Consider the following 19,406-nt stretch of genomic DNA (forward strand, 5'->3'; position numbering starts at 1 on the left):
TCTGCTTCTTTTTATCAAACAGCCGAATGTAAATTGATCTGGTATGACAATCCTTTTGGCCAGCAAGACTTTCGGTGTGACAAAATTTACAACTAGCAAGACTATTAAAATGAGCTAGCAAGACATTCGGTATGACTATTGATTGTCATACCGATTGTCATATTAGTTCAAATAAATTGTCTTGCTGAATTAATAACAGATTTTAATCTAAACAGAAATTCTAATAAGACAATTAAATGTATTGGCATGACTTTCGGTATGACTATCAATTGTCATACCGATTGTCATACTAGTTCAAATGAATTGTCTTGCTGAATTTAAGCAGATTTTAAACCAATTAAAATCTTGTAAATCCTTAATATTAATTCTAAATTAATTAATCAATTTAATTCAATTAATCAATAAATTAATCTTTGCAGATTTAATTTATTTTCTTAATTAAATTATATGACTTAATTAATTAATAGAGAATTAATACTAACGCTGAGCAGCATCCATTCTTCTGACAATCTTCTTAAAGTCACTGAGACTTATGAATCAATTCCGCCACTTCAATGCTGACACTCGATGTACTGTCTGGTTCATGAGTGACTAACTTCCGTGACGTTTCTTCATGTCTTGACTTTGATATTCTGATTGAATCCTTGTAATAAATGATACCTTGACGAGATCTCTGTCACTTGATTAAATCCACGATCTTGATTTATATCACTGAGGCATGATCAAATTCTTGAACTTCTTCCAGTGAATCTTCAAGTCTGCAGATGAACAATGTTTCTTTATTCTTTGACAGATGTTACATTATGAGATCTCACTGACGATTGATCCACTATTTACTTATTACATTCTTATTTGAGTTGAGTTAAATACTCGAATAAACGAGTAGGCTATGACATATGCCTTTCAATCTCCCCCTATTTGCTTGTTAGACAATACCAACAAATACCTAGAGGATAACTCAACTAACAAATAAGAAAAAGATATAAACAGTAATGTAAAGTAAATAGCAGAAAAGTTCTGGATTATATTTAACATTTTCCAGATTCCAAATGAAATTTACAAGTGAATACAAGATAGATGTTCCTCTAGCCTGAACATATAACTACATTAGACTATCTTGATTCATAAAGCTCTAATCATATTACATTGAGTTTTGAGCTAATTGACTTCAGTTGTCTTCTCTTCTGACTTCACCTTCTTCTAAATCTTGAAGCAATTCCTTGTCAAAGACATGATCCTTTTCTGAAGTGAAGCTTGCTGGTCTGACTGGTTGAACTCCAACTGACTTCAGCTTATTCTTGAGTTGATTGTATCTTTTAACATTCTTTTCACAATAAGCTTGAATCAAGTCAGCAGCTTGAGTCTTCAACATGGATGAATATCCAGCAGTTCTCAAATGATGTTCCATCCAGACCAGATGCTTAGCTGAGTAGTCTTTAAGAGATTGTACATCTAGCTGACAGATTTGAAGACAATCAGACATAAAGAATCTCACCTGATGAGGATTGTTGACCACTTGAGGACTAGCCCTGCTGGCAAACTCTTTAAGCCTTTCTCGAAGAACTTCATTCAATTCTGAGCTTCTTTTGACTTTGTTTAAAAGAACCCAAATCTCTGACAAAGAACGATTCTCAAATAGATGAAGTGACACCTTGAATGATCCTTCACTCTGACAATATACAAAAATGCTCATCTCATTTAGGGATCTATCAAAAGCAGTTGTGATCCTTGAGACTTCAGTCTTGATAGCATTCATGTACATGTCATTGTTAGGATTTGAGATTTCCAGCTTGTCAAGAAGATGTAAGAACTGCCTATCATTGTTAGTGCTCAGCTGAGGCATATCAAGTACTCTCCTAGCTTCATCCCATTTTTCACCAATCTTTAGTCTGACATCTCTTCTCCTTTCTTGAGCCTTAATGTCATGAAGACGTTGCTTTTGAAGAGTTTCTGTTCTTTGAATGTCTTTTCTCATGTCAATGATCTGAGAGACCTTCTTGAGTTCAGCTTCTTTTCTTTTCATCTCTGACTGCTCCTTCTGAAATTCTTTCTCAAACATAGGATCCACTTGAGCTTCTTCTTCCCATTCTCCAAAATCACTTTCCTCTTCAGCTTCAAATAACCCATCTTTATCTTCCTGAACTAGTTCAGTGGGAATGTCAAAAATATCAAAGTCATCCTGTTCTCCACTGTAGTAGACATCATCAGCCTTTCCTTTGTTTCCAGCAGAGGTATCTTTTTCTTTCCCTTTGGCACTACTTCCTTTCTTCTCCCCCTTAGTTGAGGGATCCTCTACCGACTTTCCTTTGGAACCTCCATCACCTCCAGAGCCTGATCCTCCACCAGACGGTCCTTCAAAATAATTTCTTTGTTCTTCATTAGGGCAATGAGAATTCTTGATCATGAAATATAGGTGCTTCATCCCTTCATTGAGATGTTCCATGCCCGTCTCTATCTTTAGAAATCTTGAGGAGTCCAGTGAATGATTCATCTCAACGAGGTCTTCAAGAGAAGTCATTCTTGTGTGTAGAGAGCAGAAGTTGGATATGTCATCAGCTGATAAAGTTGGAGTGTCCTAAATAGAATTGAGCTTTGGTATTACAGTGGTCTTTAGATCTGAGATGTCATTCCTTATGATTGCAAGCTGATTGTTGACAGAGGTGGAAGAAGAAGACCGTTCAACCACTTGTGCTTTGAATGCTTGAGCTTTAGCTTGGCTTTTAGCAAGTTCTTCTTTTAGGGCAGCAATCTGAGCTAACAGGTTTACAGTATCAGTGTCTGTGTGTGCTCTCACCTGAATTTCACTCGTGTTTGGTTCACTAACCTCACGTGCATGTGTTTCTCTCAATCTAATTGCTCGTGAGGAGTCTTCCTGTTGCTGTTCTTCTGTACCTGCATTAAAAATCACCCTAGCCTCTTCAAGAGAGGTCAGTGGTGGTGCAATGGGAATTCGCGAGTCCCGATCCTCAGTCAATACTATCAAATCTTTTGGAATAGATGTCTGAATTGCTTCAGGGATAGATTGACCGAGTTGCCCTCCACTTTCTCCAGATAAATCTGCGAGTGGAGAATCCCATAAGGGAGCCAGAGGTGTTGGATCTGGGAGGGGAGAAAATGACTCTATTAAAGATGGCGGAGAGTCAGATTTTCCCTCTGAAGCATGTGACTGCTCTTCTGCCGTAACTATGGCAGGCACTGTAACCGACTCTACGTGCACTCCTCGCTGTGTGTCCTGAGTATGATCTGGGGAAGTGTATGGTTCCATTGTGAGTAATGGAATTGTGCTTGACTCAGTACAAGATGCCATGGCCCTATGGCGAATTTCAATAGATGCATCCTGTTGAGAGAATGCCTCTAGTAACTGTTCATTGGCCATTTCAAAGTCCATGTCCTGTTGGGAGGACAAGGATGGGCTTTCAGATGCCTCAGAATATGTTCTTCTTTTCTTAGGAGGAGGCAGAGCTGAGGGTTCACTCATATTTAACAATGTACTACTTCCTAGAAATCTTCTGGGTAACATTTTAGACAGTGGGGGAAAGGTTGAGATAGAATGTGACTCTGTGTTTGGCTCTATGACCTGGGATTGAAGCTGTGGTTCTACAACTTCATGGTCAGCCCTATCAACCACTGGGGGTCTTTCAACAGAAGTAGGAAGAGAGTGAGAGTGAGGAATTACTACCTGTAATGGAAGAGCCTGGGTGGTTTGAACCACTGGAGGTTGAGGTTGCTGTTCATGGCCGGGAAGATTGAAAATAGGTAAAGGAATATAAGTGGCCATGAAAGCAGATACAAGTACTGGAACTTGCATGAATTTGAAGGTTGTGTCTTGGCGAGTGTAAATCTTTTTGCTAACTGGAGGGGGTTCGGTTACTGCAGAGTTAGCAAAAAGGGCTTTGTGTTCAGGTGAGAGAAGATGATATGCTATAAGCATGAGAAAACGAGCATAGTAACATGATACCCTATGATTTGTAGAATGATCACGTAAAGCAGAAGTTAGACGTCTCAAGAGAATGGGAAAAAGTAGTTTGCCAAAATTGATCCTTTGATTGAAAACAACCGCAAGACCAATATACTGCAGAGTGGAAGTGATGTTATGAAAATTGGATTTTGTGCAGTTGGCAAACACTTTGGAAAGTGTATCGAAGAAAATATCCCATTCAGACACCAAATTTGATTTAGAAAGTTTGGTTAAATTGATCACCCCCTGATAGTGAATAGCATTGAAAAAATTTGTGATATCATTTTCAGAGGGTAAATTACAGAAATTGTCTAGTGGAAAATTTAACGCACGATTGACGACTGTTTCATCAACTACATACTGTGTGTTTGCGACGGTGAATGAAAAAGATTTTGAATCATCGGCCACAGTAGAGGTTGTGCAAATCAGTCTAAGTAGATCGACATTTGAAATCACATTTGATTTAATAGCAGAGCTAACAATCGAATGGTCATTTAAAAATCTAATCCATGGCTTAAATTTTTCAACATCACATTTTTCCGGATTAAAATAACCAACCTGATTATGCGCGACAATTTGGAAATTGAGAGCCATTTAAAATAATAATAAGACACACGCTTTTCAGAATTTTAAGAATAATATTAAGAAAATTCGAATTAATTAAATTAATTTAATAATTCGAATTAAATTAATTATAATCGAAAAATTTAGACAGAAATGTATCTCGTTAAAATTCTTAACTCACAAACGCAGTTTTGAAAAGCCAAAAGACACAAATCAGAAATTGAAATAAAAATAAAAAGTTCAAAATCAACAAACACAAATTGAATTTGAAGGGGCAAACTGATTTTTATTAGATTTTGCGTGTTTTTTTTTAATAAAAAAACCAACAGCACCTCTGTATATATATACTTGTATGTATATATCACAAAGTGATGAATTTGTGTGCTGAGTAAAAAATCGAGCAAGGAAAGAAGCAATTCGAAGAGAGAGAAGAGAGAAAATGAAGAGAAAAAAAACTGTTCGAATTTTTTTTTGAAAAGAACTGAACTGCTGAAAATGGTTAAAAAAAACAACAAACACACGCCTATATATAACAGCTGGTATGACAATCCGGGATTGTCATACCGATTGTCATACCAGGCAAAAGAAGGAAAAGAATAAAACAGAAATAAATACTAAAATTATAACTGGTATGACAATCTGATAGTCATACCGATTGTCATACCAGTATAATAATAAACGGAAAATAATTATATATATAGTTTATAACTGGCAAGAAAATTGATAGTCATACCGATTGCCTTGCCAGTATAAAACTGTACTGAATAATATAATAAACAAAATTTAAACTGAAATGACTTTCAGCAAGACAATTTCAATTGTCTTGCCGATTGTCATATCAGCTTTAAACACAGAAACACATACATATATAAATTTATAAAGACTTATATAACTTAGTAAAAATATCAGAAAATATTTACAAAATAGTAAAACTGAAATACAGACCTATAATATTTACAGAAACAAAGACAATATATCAGAATTTATTATTTTTATTCCAAAAATAGATTTCTATTGAATTTTAGCAAATAAAATTCATAGTAAAATATTTTTAGAGGAAATAAAATATTCTGAGATATTTTAAATTAACAAGTAGGGAAAATGAAAATAGATAAGATAATATATATTACATAGAAATAAGCAAGAAATATGATAAAATGATAAAATAAATTTGCAAATGAATTTTTCATTTATGAAAAATTCATTTGTAAATTCATTCAAGAACAGATCCCAGATATTAACTAAATTAATCACTAAAACTATTCAACATGCCCAATTTACCAACTAATCTGGTAAATGTGGATTCGTCAAGTGGTTTAGTGAAAATATCTGCTATTTGTTCTTCTGTTGGAATAAAAAAAAGTTCAACAGTACCATTCATGACATGCTCTCTAATAAAATGATACCTGATGTCAATGTGCTTTGTCCTCGAGTGCCGCACAGGGTTGTTGGTGATGGCTATTGCACTTGTATTGTCACATAAAATAGGAATCTTGTTCAATACAGAGCCATAGTCTCGTAGTTGGTTCCTAATCCACAAGATCTGAGCACAGCAGCTTCCAGCAGCAATATATTCAGCCTCGGCCGTTGAGTTGGAAACTGTTTGTTGTTTCTTACTGTACCATGAGACTAGCCTGCTTCCTAGGAATTGACAACTTCCTGAGGTGCTTTTCCTATCAACAACACTTCCTGCATAATCTGAATTTGTATATCCGACAAGGTTAAAACCAGATTCTTTAGGGTACCAAATACCTAGATTTGGTGTTCCCTTAAGATATCTTAAGATTCGTTTAACAGCAACGAGATGAATATCTCTAGGATCCGCTTGGAACCTTGCACATAAACATGTAGCATACATAATATCTGGTCTACTTGCAGTAAGATAGAGTAACGAGCCAATCATACCTCTGTAGCTTGTGACATCTACCTTAATGAAGTTTTCACATGGTTCAAGCTTGACAGCTGTAGTTGATGGAGTCCTTGCTGATGCAGAATCCTCTAGATTGTACTTTTTGAGGAGTTCCTTGAGATACTTGGATTGACAAATAAATGTTCCATCTAACCTTTGATTTACTTGTAATCCAAGAAAGAACTTCAGCTCTCCCATCATGCTCATTTCAAACTTACTGTGCATTAACTTAGCAAATCTCTTACAGAGATTATCATTAGTAGACCCAAATATTATATCATCCACATAGACTTGGACTAATATAGTATCCTTCTTATGTGTTTTAGAAAAGAGAGTTTTGTCTATGACACCTCTTATAAAGCTATTTTCAATAAGAAATTCAGAGAGAGTGTCATACCATTTTCTTGGAGACTGTTTTAGCCCATAGATAGCCTTGAAAAGAAAGAAGACAAAATCCAAATGATCTGGATCTTCAAAACCAGGAGGTTGCTCTACATATACCTCTTCATCCAGCTTTCCATTCAGAAAGGCACTCTTGACATCCATTTGATAAACTTTAAAGTTTGAAAATGCTGCGAATGCCAGAAATATCCTGATGGCCTCAAGTCTAGCCACTGGAGCATAGGTTTCATCATAATCAATGCCTTCAGCTTGAGAATACCCTTTAGCTACCAGTCTTGCCTTGTTTCTTGTAACCACACCATCTTCATCTAGTTTATTCCTGAATACCCACCTAGTACCAACAGCTTTCTTGTGTACAGGCCTAGGTACCAGTTTCCAGACTTGTTGACTTTCAAACTGATTGAGTTCATCTTGCATAGCAATCACCCAATCTGGATCAGTCAGTGCTTCTTCAATTTTCTTAGGTTCCATCTCAGAAAGAAATCCTGAGAACAGACACTCATTTTGAGTAGCACGTCTAGTTCTGACTCCAACATCTGGATCACCAATAATCAACTCAAAAGGGTGAGCTTTATTCCAGACAGTCTGTCTTGGAAGATTTGATCTTGATGATTCACCTTGAAATTCATTGTGATGTTGTGTCCTACTAGATGATCCTTCAGCATCTCCCCCTGAGTTGTTGCCATGTTGACTTGAAGATTCTCCATCAGTAGCAGTGGTATCTCCATTGTTGCCAAAGTTTCCATCACTATTACCTTGAGTATCATCAGGATTAACAGGTTCTTCACCAGCAACAACCTCAGGTTCTTGACCATGTTCTGATCTGAATCTGACGTATCATCAAACTTCAGTTTCTCAGAAGGATCTTCAGTTTGGATACTAGGGAGTTTAGTGTCATCAAATGTAACATTGACACTTTCAGTTACTTTGTGTTGATCAATGATATACACTCTATATGATCTTCTTCCATATCCAACAAAAATACCCTCATATGCCTTTGCCTCGAACTTACCACGACGATCATCTCCTTCCTTGAGCACGAAGCATCTGGCACCAAATACATGAAAGTATTTGATAGAAGGTTTCTGTTCATTCAAAATCTCATAAGGAGTTTTCATGAAGTCTTTGTTGATTAGAGTTCGATTCTGAGTATAACATGCAGTATTGACAGCTTCAGCCCAAAAGTACATTGGAAGACCTGATTCACTTAACATCGTTCTTGCAGCTTCAATCAATGTACGATTCTTCCTTTCTACCACTCCATTTTGCTGAGGGGTTCTAGGAGCTGAAAATTGTCTGGTAATCCCTTTGTCTGTACAGAATCCATTGAGAAGTGCATTCTTGAATTCTGTCCCATTATCTGACCTTATTGCTCTAACAGGGATGTTAGAATCTAACTCAATCATCTTGATATGATCAATCACAACTTGTGGTGTTTCATCCTTAGAGTGAAGAAATAAAACCCACGTATACTTGGAATAGTCATCAACTATCACAAGACAGTAACACTTCTTTGACATAGAAAGGATATTAACTGGACCAAATAAATCCATGTGCAATAATTGCAGAACACCAGTTATGGAAGATGTGTCAGTGCCTTTGTGACTTGCTTTCTTTGACTTTCCTTTCTGGCAAGCCTCACATAGTCCTCCTGGAGAGAATTCCAGCTGAGGCAGACCTCTTACCAATTCTCTTTTGACAAGAGAATTCATTGTTTTGAAGTTGAGATGGGAAAGTCTCTTGTGCCATAGCCAACTCTCATCTGACGATGCCTTTGCATAGAAACAATTGACTTCAAGATTGCTTCCAGAGTTCATGTCAGCTACGAACAGATTTCCTTTCCGGATTCCCATTAAGGAGGGTTTTTCACTTTTCTTGTGCAGAATCTGACACTTCAGCTTGTCGAATAAAACATTGTAGCCGTTGTCACAGAATTGACTAATGCTAAGCAGATTGTGTTCAAGTCCTTGCACAACATATACATTTACAATGATAACATTTCCAGCTAGCAAACAGCCATATCCCTCCGTTAAACCTTTGCTGTTATCTCCAAAGGTAACCACTGGGCCAGCTTTCTCAACCACATTTGATAGCAGGGCTCTATCTCCGGTCATATGTCTTGACGATCCGCTGTCAAGAATCCACACTACCGGTTGTACCTGTTTAATGCCCTCTTTTCTTGACGATGAGGTGCTTGCATTACTAGCCATGAGAGCAAGATTCCCAACTTCTTCATCTTCACTGTCAGTATCATCCCAGCTTCTTCCCTTTGCCAGGTACGCCCTTTCAGATTTACTCTTCTGATTAGAATCGTAAGAGTTCTTCCTAGCTTGTTTTGGCTTCCTGCATTCTGTGGCAAAGTGTCCCAACTCATTACAGTTGAAGCATCGAATGGTGCTTCGATCAACCATCCTTGTTTTATACCCACCACTGCTGGTGTTAGAGGATGAAGATCCACCTTTCAGGAATCTGTTGTAGTTGGACTTGTACTTGAACTTGGGATTCCTTTTGAATCTGACATTTGAGAATCTCTTGACAATCAGGGCCATTGACTCATCCTCCAATTGCTCCAGTTCTTCCAAGGAATAATAATCATCTCCTGATTGATTTGTAGTAGGAGAATCAAATTCTGTTACTATCACATTATCTTCAACCTTGGAAGACTGTACCATTCTTTCTGACTGTTGAGATTGTTGTTGATATTGTGGTTGTTGTTGTTGTTCATCAGCTACTAGAGCAGTAGACGTGCTGACCACTCTTCCTTTCCCGTAAACTTCCTTCTGCTGAATCTGCTCCAACTCATAAGTCTTTAACACACCATAGAGCCTTTCCAAAGAAATCTCACTCAGATCTCTTGCTTCTCTTATGGCAGTGATTGTATGTTCGAGATGAGTTGGCAGTGTTAAAAGGAACTTTTTGTTGACCTCCCTGATGGAATAGTATTTACCATTAATGTTCAGGTTGTTGATCAATGCATTGTACCTCTCAAACACTTCAGTGATTCCTTCTCCTGGATTGGATTTAAAGTATTCATACTCAGAGGTTAGGATTTCTAGTTTATTCTCCCTAACTTCCTCTGTGCCTTCATTAATAATCTCAATAGTTTCCCAGATATGTTTGGAATCTTTACAATTTATCACATGTCTATTCATCAGGGGATTAAGGGAATCTACTATGATTAATTGAAGGCTAGCATCCAGGGAAGCTTCTTCTATTTCAGCAGGAGAGAAGTCCTCAGGATCCTTCACATAAGTTCTCGCTTTGGTGATCACCACATCATTTTCTATTACCTCTGGTTCCATAACCATAGGAATTTTTGGACCCTTCTTCAACACTTGCAAATATTTGGGATTAGCAACCTGTAAAAACAGTAGCATCTTCTTCTTCCACATAACATAATTTTCTTTATCGAAAAGTGGAATTTTAACGGTTCCAACTTTTTGTGTAGTCATTATGAATTTTTTAAGTGAATAAAAAATTCAAGAAGTGAAAGAAACACAAAAGTCTAGGATCTAGATTTGTACGTTAATCAGAAGGCTCTGATACCAATTGTTAAGTCCCAATTTGTTTGTAGAAGGGGGGGGGGGGTTGAATGCAAACAATACCGTTTAATCGAATAAAATGCGGAATAAAATTGTGAAACAAAATTCAAGTTAAATAAAACCTTTTATTAAACTTGAAAGGTGTTACAACTACGGTATCGGTTACAAGGGATTAATCTCAAATCAATTATTACAAATCTAGAATAAATTCGACATGAACTTTTTCTATTTTTGTAATTAAAAGATCAAATGCTAAATGCGATTTGAGATTAAGTTCTAGGGATTTTAATCCGCTAGATTGATACACAAGAACAAGATAAGTATTTCTAGTTGATTGGATTTAACTTTATAATCTAGAAATTGATCTTGAAGTTGCAGATGAGATGAAATATTTTTCTGCTCCTTTTTCTTTTGTTCTTGAGTTTGTGTTCTGTTTGATTGCTATTTTTTTGAATGTAACAGACTTCTGCTTCTTTTTATCAAACAGCCGAATGTAAATTGATCTGGTATGACAATCCTTTTGGCCAGCAGACTTTCGGTGTGACAAAATTTACAACTAGCAAGACTATTAAAATGAGCTAGCAAGACATTCGGTATGACTATTGATTGTCATACCGATTGTCATATTAGTTCAAATAAATTATCTTGCTGAATTAATAACAGATTTTAATCTAAACAGAAATTCTAATAAGACAATTAAATGTATTGGCATGACTTTCGGTATGACTATCAATTGTCATACCGATTGTCATACTAGTTCAAATGAATTGTCTTGCTGAATTTAAGCAGATTTTAAACCAATTAAAATCTTGTAAATCCTTAATATTAATTCTAAATTAATTAATCAATTTAATTCAATTAATCAATAAATTAATCTTTGTAGATTTAATTTATTTTCTTAATTAAATTATATGACTTAATTAATTAATAGAGAATTAATACTAACGCTGAGCAGCATCCATTCTTCTGACAATCTTCTTAAAGTCACTGAGACTTATGAATCAATTCCGCCACTTCAATGCTGACACTCGATGTACTGTCTGGTTCATGAGTGACTAACTTCCGTGACGTTTCTTCATATCTTGACTTTGATATTCTGATTGAATCCTTGTAATAAATGATACCTTGACGAGATCTCTGTCACTTGATTAAATCCACGATCTTGATTTATATCACTGAGGCATGATCAAATTCTTGAACTTCTTCCAGTGAATCTTCAAGTCTGCAGATGAACAATGTTTCTTTATTCTTTGACAGATGTTACATTATGAGATCTCACTGACGATTGATCCACTATTTACTTATTACATTCTTATTTGAGTTGAGTTAAATACTCGAATAAACGAGTAGGCTATGACATATGCCTTTCAGAAGCCCTAGTCTCAAAAGCTCGGGTACGCCTGCCCGCCCTCTCCACATCCAACTCCCTCCTGGCCTCATCCAGTCGGGCCTCGACAACAGCCACTCGGGTCCTCAGTACATCCTGAACATAGCCGTGGGCTAACGAAGACTGCCTGTGGGCAGGGTCAAGAGGTGGTGAATCTGGAGCCGCTGGGGGTGCCTCTTCAGTCTGCCTAGGCTCGGAAGTATGGGTCTCTGAGCTGTCATCATAAGGGATCCAAGATAGTGGTGGAGGGGTAGGAGCTCTGACCACCGGAAGTGTGGGTAAAGGGGTACCAGCATACACTATCATAGGTCTGTCACGCTCCTCAGCTACTGGGACCTCATCCGGGTCCTCCTCATCTGGAATAGCAATGACCTCTGTCTCTGATTCCTCTGAGGGGTCCTCCTCATCTGAAATAGAAATGACCTCCATCTCTGACTCCTCTGAGGGGTCCTCCTCATCCTCCTCCATCTCAGGCTCCTCCTGATCCTCAACATCTAGCAGTGCCTCATCATGCTCACACTCGAACATCTCAGGGTCCTCTATCTCAGGCGCCTACACATTAAACGAGCTAAGTTACTATCATGATACTTATAAGGGTTCCCGTAAGGGTTTTAACTGTCAGCACTACTTTAAGTAGTCCGACCATGAACTTGGCAAGAGTTCTTATTATCTTTGTGAGTTTATTATTATATCGTCGCATCATCTCTGAGGTTTATAACGCTTAGCTCTGATACCATTTCTGTAACACCCCCAGATCCGGGGTCAGGGATCCGGGTCATCACGGTCTTTCTTTCCACAATATCACTTCACTTAATTAATAATAAATAACCTTATGCTGTGACCCCACACTAACACACACCACAACCCGTTATAGTCTCAGAGATGAAATTGAAATAAGTACAAGTCCTTGAATCCATAATTAAAAGTTATTACAACCCAAAATGATTACTTGATAAATTTACAGTTAATTGCCATTATCTGCCACAAGTTATAATTATACATAATTGATTCTCAAAAGTAGAATGCCTGATCTACCAATAGATCTACCTCTGCAGCTATAGCAGCTACAACATCAACGGGAAGACGCGGGACGCTTCCCACGCGCTTGCGCTGGGTCTGCTGGAGTCTGGCCATCTTTCCTAACTGTTGTTGTGTGATGAAGAAATAAAGCAAGAGTGAGCCTTACAGCTCGCAAGATAATATATAGTGATAACAATAATACAAGTATCTAAATGGATACTTACTAGAATTCTTTATCATGTGTAAGGTAATTACTTACTGGATATAAGTTTTAAAAGAAGATGAAGTTACCAATTACTTCACTATACTTATACCATTTTTAGAAATCTACTTGAACTACTACTGTTCAAAGTATAATAAGATTCACGAGGTCATCCCATAGATGAGACCACAATTAAAACTTGAATATATTTGATCTTTGAAATGTTTTGAAAAGAAATGAAGTTACGAGATACTTCATTCAATGGATACACCAATAAAACTGTTTGACCCTGTCAATGCTTCGACAACCACCCATTAGTAGCCTTTCGATCGAAATGCTACGGGTAGTGTTGCAGAATTATCCAAATGGATGATGAACTCATTACGGGAGTTTGCCGTGCCAGGAAGACCACTTACGATGATCAGTCGTAGTAGTACAACCCCACCATTTTCTACATGTAGAGGAGAACCAGTCGGATTTACTTGTCAACTGAACACTGAGCTCCTAAGGAATGGACCGCCTTAGCGGAACTTCCAGGCCATTTGGGCCAATATAATAAGGCTGGGCCGGCGCCACTCGACCACTTACGCCACTCCTAGTTCAGATGAAATCCATGACTCTGAAACGTAAAGCTCGTTCCCCCTTTCCCCAAGTAGAAACTTGTTGATACGGCTCCACCAAGAAGTCGTATCTAGTTGGAAAGGAAAACTCACCGATATTTCCCAAGCGATGCCTGTTAATGGATTAACTTGTTCCAAGAATTTTACTTCCCGAGTGTTGGGTAAGTAATCAGAAATTATTTTATCAAGACAACAACCTTGTTGCGAATATAAAATACACCACTGAGCCGGATCCCTCCAGTTTTGAGCGAGTATTTAAATCCCCTTTTTTTTAAAAGGAAGATCTTAAATATAAAAATGAGTTTTGGGATCCACTCTAACATTTGAAAATCATTTTAAAGACTTGAAAACACTTTAAAGAGTGTTTGGAATAACGCTGATTTAATAAAGTAAATCAGTCTCAATATAAAGAAATATCTGAATATTATTATTTAAATAATATTCCCATAAAGAGTAATTGAGGTAGAAGTTGGAAAACTTATACTTGAAATGAATAGTAAATAATCAAAGATATACTTATACGAAAGTAATATCTTTATTTGAATATCAAAAGTAAGTTTGATTATCGAACATTATTCTTTAATAAATAAAGAATATTAATAAATAATAAGCGGAGTCATAATACCTCGAATGAATATTATAAATAATATTCATTAAATAAAATAAAGGAGTCATACATCCTCAAATGAATATCCAAGTAATATTCAATAAATAATATAAAGGAGTCATAAGTCCTCGAATGAATATTCAAGATAATATTCATTAATAAAATAAAGTTATCGAATAAACCTTATTCGATTAATAGTTTTGAAAACTATTACCATATATATAAAAATATATATATATATATATATATATATATATAAAATCTACTCGGGATCCTCGACTCCCGGTTTTAGAAAATGCTTTCACCTTTGGGTCCCTATACTAAGGGTATATACAAATTACCGCTATTCTCTAGCATAGATATTATCAACTGAACCAACAGATATATATGGCAAGAATACGAAACAGGCATGCATATGTACCATATCACATGCTACAATATATCGCAAAAATTTTCTAATAACAAATATGCATTTATCGCAAGATCATGCATATACACATATACATCACAACAACAGTTATAACGGGTAGAAAACTTGCCTGAGCGACTGGGGGTGGAAAAAGGCTCGGGACGAGTCTGGTAACCTATAAACAACAAGTAAGTTGGAATTAAACCAAAGTCACTTGTAAATCTATACTTTAACCAACTTAGACTCTAACGCTTGTTTTGCGCTTACTGATTCTCTTAAGTCACTCGAGTACCTTCGGCTCCACCATTTTTAATAAATTAACCATTACGAGTTTTAAGGAGATTCCTTCGCGAGTGTCTTACCAACTGCCTAACACTCTTACCATAATTGTTTCATACACTAATTAACCCTTTTTGGTCTTTAACCTATGTTTCAAAGTAAGGCGAGGGGAAAAGTTTTGTTCGCGAAACGCCGTTACTTAAAACGGTCGTTTCTCCTAAACCGTACATTGGAATCAAACGAACTACATATCAAAACGAAGCTCGTAACATGAACTATCTAAACATGGCAATGGTCAACATCTAGCAGGGGGTTCTCGGGTCCTAATGTTATGAACAAAAGCAGTCTAAAGTAAATCGGACATTACGACGGCTATGTTTACGCGATTTCCCAAATTTAAACCATTCCAAAACCATCACAATTCAACCCCAATTCACAACCCAATCAAACCTCCATCTAAACTACATTACAACAGCCCCAAATCAACTCATTATAATCAATCTACTTAATCCAAAAACTTCAATTTAAACTATACTACATTCTTTAACCAAATCATAAGATTTCAACAAATCAATCACCACCATTCCAACCCAAACTCTTAAACAAACAAGTTTCAAGCTACTCTTTACCCTCACAACCATAATCAACCTAATATACAAATTAAAGCTAGGGTTTGGAGATGGTATACCTTCCTTGAAGTGGTGTGAGTAGCTAGGAAGCCTTAGGAAGCCTTGAGGAGTCTTAGGAAAGCTTGGATCTTAAAGGAAAAACAAGAAAATCAAGTTAAAATTCTTGAAGTCACTATTCATTGTCTTCTTCATTGATTTCTTGAAGAAGATTGAGAAAGAATTGAAGGCTTAAACTCATAAGATAGCCATAACTATGCATAAGGATGACTAGGGAATTATCTTACCAATTTAGGAAGCCTTGATCTTGAGTTTTGAATTTTCTTTCTCTTTGAAATAGTAAAACGCTGAGAGCATGAAGAAAATAAAATGCCTTGTGTTCTTGTTTTGATGAAAAATGAATTGTTTGGCTTGGTTGGTTGAATATTTGATTTGTTTTTGGTTAATTACCAATTTAACCTTGATTTTTGTGTGGTTAATATTCCACCACATTTCCTTCCCTCTTATGTCATGCTTGCATCACTTTATGATGTCATCATCCCTCCTTTGTCCTCTTTCTATTGGTTGGATGACATCATCCCCACTAGTCTCTTTGATTAAATTCCTAATTGTTTGCCTAATGACCGCTGATCTGTTATACGGTTCGCTTAACTTTCGTTTTCTTTTATCGTTTGAGGGATCATACCCGGGATCTTATTACTTAGGTTCCCTTAAACTTTTTCAATATATTATATTCCTTTTATGATCCTCTCTTATAATCCTTTAATTTAAATCCTTTTTATCCTGTTACCTTATACTCAATTCTTTCCGTATCTAATGGATTTCCGGGAAAAATCAAAGTGTTCGGAATTGGATTCTGATGATCTTTACATACACTTATATACCATGTAGAGTACTAATAAAATCTCAGAATATCCATAACAGAACCCCTACATAGTGTGGCATGAAAAGTTTTCTCATTCAGCTAAAACACTATTCACAAGGGTTACAAAAAGTTCAAAATTTTGGGGTTTATTACAGGGACGACTGAGACATCCGAGGAGACTTCAGATAGTGGTTCTGAGGAATCCCATCCTTCCAAGGCCTAAGTTTTTTTATGTATATCTTCTTTTTAAACAATATGTGAACTTTGTTCATATCAGAACTTGTTACCCTTCGGGGTTATTTCATATGCTCCTTTTCTTACTCGCCTCTTTCTCCTTTATCTTTCCAATACTTGATACACATTTAAACTTGAACTAATTGGCCAATGATCAAAGCACGATTTTTTATTAAATCCACACAAGGTATTATCATAACTTAAACATCCATAGGTAGAAATAATTTCAAACTCTTTAATATGAAGTCTGGCTTTTCAAAACCTTACATAGTATGGGTTCGACCCTTAACAATAATAACTCGACAATGTAAATTCTACTGGAATATAAAATCCTACGCAAGCAAAGCTTCAAGGTGCTTTTAAACCTACTTGTCATACTAACAAGTGAGAATCGTACTTTAACTATCTTACACATAGTAAACCTTCAGGTTTTGTGCATGCCAGGTTCTCGGGACTTCAAAACCATCCTTAGTCTCCAGCTTGTAGGTTCCTCTACCCTGAACGCTCTTGACTTTGTACGGCCCTTCCCAATTCGGGGCAAGCTTTCCTTTCTGTCCTATACCAGAAGCTTCTATCTTTCTCAAGACTAGGTCACCTTGTTTGAAAAACCTTTCTTTAACCCTTAGGTTGTAGTAGAATGAAGCATTTTTCTGATATTCTACTATCTTTGCATGTGCCTCATCTCGCACTTCATTGATTAGATCCAGGGCTAACCTCTGCCCTCCTTCATTTTTCTCTGCATTGAAAGCCTGAATCCTTGGAGAGGAATGTGATATCTCCACGGGAACTACTGCTTCTGCCCCATATGCCAACATGAAGGGAATTGCTCCTGTCGTGATTCTACGGGTAGTCCTATAGGCCCATAATATGGGAAGTATCTCATCCACCCAATTATTTCTTGACTTCTCGATCCTCTTTTTTAGTCCATCCAGGATTATTCAATTCGCTACTTTCGCTTGCCCATTGGCTTGTGGGTGAGCCACAGAGGTGAACCGTAACTCAATTTCATTTTCTTCACAATACTTCTTGAATTCCTCATTGTTGAATTGTGTTCCATTGTCAGTGACCAGGATACGGGGAATTCCATATCGGCATATAATGTTTTCCCACAGGAATTGTGCAACCTGCTTAGTTGTGATCTTGGCCAAGGGTTTGGCTTCAATCCACTTGGTGAAATAATCAATGGCTACAATCAGAAACTTCCTTTGTGTCGTGGCCATGGGGAAAGGCCCCAAAATATCCATTCCCCACATAGCAAAGGGAATGGGCGAGTTGATAGAGGTCAACATCTCGGGGGGTTTTCTAACAACAGGTGCATGCTTCTAACAGCGGTCACACTTCTTCACATATTCTTTGGCATCAGCCATCATTTCTGTCCAGTAAAAGCCTAAACGAGTTATCTTATGAGACAAAGCCCTGTCCCCCAAGTGTTGTCCACAAATACCTTCATGCACTTCTTCAAGAGCCAAGCGTGCCTCATCGGGCCTGAGACACCTTAAATAAGGAACCACGAAAGATCTTTTGTATAGAATCCCATCTATTAAAAAGTACCTTAGTGCCCGAATAGTTAACTTTCGTGCTTCAGTTGCATCGCTTGGCAACCAACCGGTTTGAATGTGAGCCTTAATGGGATCAATCTATGACGTCCCCAGGCCTATAGGAGCCACAAGCTTAACATCTATGCTTCGTGTCTTCAAAACACAGAAGTACACACTTCCTGAACTTTCTTCTATCTCGGATGAAGCAAACTTTGATAACGCATCTGCCTTAGCATTTTCTTCCCTTGGAATGTGCTCAACATGGCATTCATTAAATTGGGTCATCACAGCCCTTACTAGGCGGACATACTTAGCCATCGTATCATCCCTTGCCTCAAATTCTCCCTTTACCTGGGATATGATCAGCTTCGAGTCTCCACGGACCTTTAAGTTTTTGACTCTAAATATTCCAGCTAGGCCAAGGCCAGCTATCAGGGCTTCATATTCTGCCTCATTGTTTGTGGTTGGGAAGTCTATCTTCATAGCATACTCAATTAAGAACCCATCAGGGCTTTCCAAAACCAATCCTGCTCCACTGGAATTTGTTTTTGATGCTCCATCAAAATAGAGAACCCAATATTCTTTCTCCTTATCATCCTTCTCTTTGTCCCCATTATCGACTCCCTTGTCTTGTGGTATGGTATCTTCCTGCCCCCCGACTTCTTGGTTGGGTATGGTACACTCTACCACGAAGTCAGCTAGCGCCTGGGCTTTTATTGCCGTTCGCGACTTATACCTGAGATCGAACTCTCCCAGCTCTATTGCCCACTTAATCAATCTCCCACTTGCCTTGGGACTGTGAATGATATTTCTCAGTGGCTGATTTGTTAGCACCTCAATCTGATGAGCCTGAAAGTAAGGATGCAGCTTTCTCGAAGCCATTACCAAGGCTAGAGCAAATTTCTCAATAGTTGAATAATTCAATTCAGCACCATGCAGAATTTTGCTGACATAGTATACGGGTTTCTGGACTTTTAGTTCCTCCTTAACCAACACCGCGCTCAAGGCACTCTCTGAAACAGCCAAGTACAAGAATAAAACTTCACTCAAAACTGGCTTGGCCAACAACGGAGCCTGCGCCATATATTGCTTCAGTTCTTTGAAAGCCTTCTGGTTTTCTTCGCTCCATACAAAGTCCTTAATATTTTTTAGTGACTTAAAGAATGACAGGCACTTGTCTCCTGACTTGGAGATGAATCGTCCCAGCGCAGCAACCCTTCCTGTGAGCTTCTGAACATCCTTGA

This window comes from Apium graveolens, chromosome 4, assembly GCF_009905375.1.
Source record: "Apium graveolens cultivar Ventura chromosome 4, ASM990537v1, whole genome shotgun sequence".
In the NCBI taxonomy this organism is placed as follows: domain Eukaryota; kingdom Viridiplantae; phylum Streptophyta; class Magnoliopsida; order Apiales; family Apiaceae; genus Apium; species Apium graveolens.